This window comes from Capricornis sumatraensis, chromosome 14 (assembly GCF_032405125.1).
Source record: "Capricornis sumatraensis isolate serow.1 chromosome 14, serow.2, whole genome shotgun sequence".
NCBI lineage: Eukaryota > Metazoa > Chordata > Mammalia > Artiodactyla > Bovidae > Capricornis > Capricornis sumatraensis.
Genome location: NC_091082.1, coordinates 22,037,997 through 22,043,056, shown reverse-complemented (window position 1 = coordinate 22,043,056; position 5,060 = coordinate 22,037,997). Strand labels below are relative to the sequence as shown.

Sequence of the window (5,060 nt, the reverse complement as noted above, 5' to 3'; positions counted from 1 at the left end):
TAAATAATTAGAATAAGGGAGAGACATAGGCAAAAATAATACTATAGAAATAAAAGAAATAAATAAATCTTGTAACTCAGGAAGCCTGATTAGTTTCAAATTGGATAATTTTATATAGCGCTGAAACTATAAAACCCAAGGACAACTATGATATCTGAAAAGGAGTCAAAAATAAAATAAATTACCTGCAAGAAAAGAGAAGTCTGAAAGTAGTTTACTTTGCAATAATAATGACAAATATTCAAAGTACTTAGAGAAAATAGCATATTTAAATTAAGAATATCATCTTTAGTAAACGTGAAAGTGAAGTTGCTCAGTCGTGTCTGACTCTTTGCGACCCCATGGACTGTAGCCTACCAGGCTCCTCAGTACATGGAATTTTCCAGGCAAGATTACTGGAGTGGGTTGCCATTTCTTTCTCCAGTGGACCTTCCCAACCCAGGGATCGAACCCGGGTCTCCCGCACAGCAGGCAGACGCTTTACCATCTGAGCCACCAGGGAAAAGTAATATTTATTAAATTTAAATGCAAGTCATAAGCTTGGAGAAAGTACTTGTAGTTTATATAAGTGGATCGGCAGACTTTTAAGACAAGCCTCTAAGACTCCTGTTGTGCCTATTTTGTAAACTCCTTTCCCCTTGAGTACAGGTGGACCTGACATAGCCAGATGAGTCCTTCTTAAAAAGGCTTTAGAAGTCAGAGACAGAAGAGGTCAATGAGATTTAAAGCTGAAGGAGATGCAGACATGCTGGATTTGAAGCAGCTGCCATATCCAAGAGAAGGCCTTTGCAAGGGGCCTCCCATCAAATGACTTGAGAATAACCTCCAGTAGCTGGGAACAACCCCCTTCCAATAGGTAACAAGAAAGTAGTGATGTCAGTCATAGAAGTGCAGAGAAATGAATTCTGCCAATGACCCGAGGGAGCCTGGAAGTTCCTCTGAGTGAAGATATACCTCACTGATTCCCTGATAGCAGCCTAAGGAGATCCTACCATGCACAGCTCCTCCCTAAATCACGCTGGACTCTGAACCCACAGAAACCATGAGATAACATTTTTGTTGATTTAAGCTGCTAAATTTGTGGTGATTTATTACAGAGCAATAGAAAATTGAAATAGTAACCAATAAAAAATTAGCATTCAAATATATAAAGATTTTACTAAGAAATAAATAATTCAATGTTAGCTAATGAAGCAAAGTCATGAGTAGGTGTGTCAAAAAATAACTCATCAATTAGCATATAAAAGGGCTTCCCTGATGTCTCAGGGATAAAGAATCCTCCTGCAATGTGGGAGATACAGGAGAGGAGGGGAAGGTTTCAACCCCGGGTTGGGAAGATTCCCTGGAGGAGAAAAATAATAATCCACTCCAGTATTCTTGCCTGAAAAACCCCATGGGCAGAGGGGCCTGGTGAGCTACAGTCCAAAGGGTCGCAAAGAGTCAGACACAATTGAGGGACTAGGCTCACACACGCAGAATATGAAAAGATATTTAAGTTCATTTGTAATTGGTGAAATACAAATAAAAACCACTATGGGGTTCACTGTCAGAGAAACAACGGATGAAACAGATGGATCATATTCAGAATGCATGAAGATATGGATCAAGATCAGTTTGATACTGCTTGGAGCAGAGATGTGAAACAGAGAACAGAACATCAGAAGTCACATTGCTAACTCAGTACTCCAGAGAAACACTAACTACACATGTATGGATGTGAGAGTTGGACTGTGAAGAAGGCTGAGAGCCAAAGAATTGATGCTTTTGAACTGTGGTGTTGGAGCAGACTCTTGAGGGTCCCTTGGACTGCAAGGAGATCCAACCAGTCCATTCTGAAGGAGATCAGCCCTGGGATTTCTTTGGAAGGAATGATGCTAAAGCTGAAACTCCAGTACTTTGGCCACCTCATGCGAAGAGTTGACTCATTGGAAAAGACTCTGATGCTGGGAGGGATTGGGGGCAGGAGAAGGGGACGACCGAGGATGAGATGACTGGATGGCATCACTGACTCAATGGACATGAGTCTGAGTGAACTCCAGGAGTTGATGATGGACAAGGCGGCCTGGCGTGCTGTGATTCATGGGGTCGCAAAGAGTCGGACGCAACTGAGTGACTGAACTGAACTGAACTGAACTGAAGGAATGTGGTCAAAAATATGCATAGAAATAATGCTAGTAAAAGCAAAAGAAGCAACTGTATTGAACCCAAATGATAATGATATACTGAATGCATATGCTGTGTAATAATTCATTTACAGACATTTTGTATAGCAATCAAAATAAGGTTAAGTATATTAACATGAAGCACACATCATGTTGAATGAAAGCAAGTCACAAAACAGAGTATAATGATATTGATAAGAGATATAGCCATGTCATAAAACAGAACATTTAAACTGATACACTCAAAACCCAGGAAAGTGCTTACACCTGAGGCCTTCAAGTATACCTCAGTCAGGAACAAATAGTGACAGAGGCACTGGTTATATTCCGTTTTTTAACTTGGAGGTTTTTTCCCTTAAATTTCAAAATGCATGCCTATTCATCTTGTGTGAATGAAACAATATTTTTGAAAACCCTTTTAAAAAAAAAAAAGCATAGTCACCTATATTGAATGTCATTCTTTCATGAAAATATGGTAATAGAAAGGCATTTTTCTCTCAGGTTTTCTAACAACTTTATTATTCAAATTTCTAAAATAATAGAAACTATTACCTATCTTTTTTATACACCCAACAAACTAAAGATAATTCATCATTCACTATCTTGGCTTCTTATTTAGTTCTAAGGTATCTATATAACTCCCTAACATGAATTTATTGTGATTGAAAACATATAAATGAGTAACAATAGTTTCCTATTTCAAGAAAATATGAGAAATGTCAACCATCCTATATTAACACAGTTAAGCCCTGTATCAGTTCAGTTCAGTTCAGTTCAGTTCAGTCACTCAGTCGTGTCCAACTCTTTGTGACCTCATGGACTGCAGCACTCCAAGCCTCCCTGTCCATCACCAACTCCAAGAGTTTACCCTAACTCATCATGTCAATTGAGTCGGTGATGCCATCCAATCATCTCATCCTCTGTCATCCCCTTCTCCTCCTGCCCTCAATCTTTCCCAGCATCAGGGTCTTTTCAAATGAGTCAGCTCTTCACATCAGGTGGCCAAAGTATTGCAGTTTCAGCTTCAACATCAGTCCTTCCAATGAACACCCAGGACTGATCTCGTTTAGGATGGACTAATTGGATCTCCTTGCAGTCCAAGGGACTCTCAAGGGTCTTCTCCATCACCATGTATACATGTGACAAAAAAGCCAAAATAATAAAGAGCAGATGTTAGCGACTTTAGTCATTTAAACATCTAATGAATTTCATAAAGGTTGATTTAATTCATTGTGTAAAATTCACTATAAACAAGATATAAAAAATTCAGAATTCAATATTGTTTAAACCTGTAATTTCTAATATTAAATGATTGATAAAATGCTTAAAGAGATCCACATATCAAAAACATCATTCATTTTCAAACAAGTAAATTTACTGCTTAAATATTTTATCCTCATTATGTTTAATAAGGAATATGATTTTTTATGAATGCACGGTTTTCATTTGTTTCATAACTATTGACTAAGACATTTAAGGAATCTCTGGTACTTTATGCCAGAGCACAAATCCAAGTCTTTGTAGAAGAGGTTTATAAAGATGAGAACACATTAACCAAATTCATTAAATTAAACAAGCTAATTCCTTTAAATGAGGTGTTTTGTAGAAAACAAATCATTTACTTGAAAATTAACTAAAATAAAAGTTGACTCAATTTCAATCTATAACACTGTGTATTTAGTTCATTTCTGAATAGCAAGACAATGAAAAATTTAAAAGAACACCTGTGTATGTCAGCACTGAAAAATAATGAACTATTTTTTTACTCTGCACAAAATTTCTGCCTTACGGTTTGCCTTTTTTTTTTTTCTCTCTCTCTCTCTTAAATTAATAGACTGTTCTTCAGGGCAGATTGGGATTTAGAGTAAAAGGAACAGAAAGTAGAGTTATTCTATATATCCTCTCAATCTTTCTGGTTTCCCCTATATTAACGTTTGTATTAGTGTGTCTCATTTGTTATAGTTGATGATCTGATGTTGATAAACTGTTAACAAAAGTCCATGGTTTACATTAGGCTCCATTTTGTGTTGTACTTCCTATGTATTTTTGACAAATGCACGTGTCTGCCATTATAGAATCTTACAGCATAGTTTCACTGCCCCAAAAATGCTGTGTTCTGCTTGCTCACTCCTCCCCCATGACAACTCTATGCCAGCTTCTTGGCAACCACTGATCTTTTTATTGTCTCCTTAGATTTGCCTTTTCTGGAATGTCATATCATATGTTGAAATCAAAAAGTATGTAGCCTTTTCAGACTAGCTTCTGTCACTTAGCAACATGCTTCAAAGGTTGGTCCATATTTGTTCATGTTTAGATAGATTATTGCTTTTTATCACCAATAATATTCCATCATATAAATACATCATATTGGTTTAGGTCATCTTGGTTGCTTCCAAGTTTTAGTAATTATGAATAAATCTGCTATAAATGTTTCTTTGCATGATTTTCTCTGACAAGAGTTTTCAACTGATTTGGGTAAATAACAAGGAGCATGATGGCTAGAGTATAAGGTAAGCAACCAACTGTCAAATTTTTAAAAGTGGCTGCCACACTTTACATTCTGACCAGAAATGAATGAGAGCTCCCTTTGCTACACATTCTCACCAGCATTTGATGTTGTCAGTTTTTTTAGATTTTAATCATTGTATTACACTATAAGTTTGTAGTGGCTGAAGCCCCAATACTTTTGCCACCTGATGAGAAGAGCCAACTCACTGGAAAAGACCCTGAAGCTGGAAAAGATTGAAAGCAGGAGGAGAAGGGGGCAACAAAGAATAAGATAGTTGGATGGTACCACTGACTCAATGGACATGAGTTTGAGTAAATTCCAGGAGACAGTGAAGGACAGGGAAACCTGGTGTACTGCAGTCCATGGGGTTGCAAAGAGTCAGACTCAAC

The 5,060-nt window shown here is 37.3% G+C and overlaps 1 non-coding gene across 1 annotated transcript; it reads right to left on the bottom strand.

Moving 5' to 3' along the window:
* Nucleotides 1-430: 430 nt before the first annotated feature.
* On the bottom strand, nt 431-502 carry TRNAS-GCU (transfer RNA serine (anticodon GCU)). Its single transcript has one exon. It is a non-coding gene; the product is annotated as a tRNA-Ser (tRNA).
* Nucleotides 503-5,060: the final 4,558 nt, after the last annotated feature.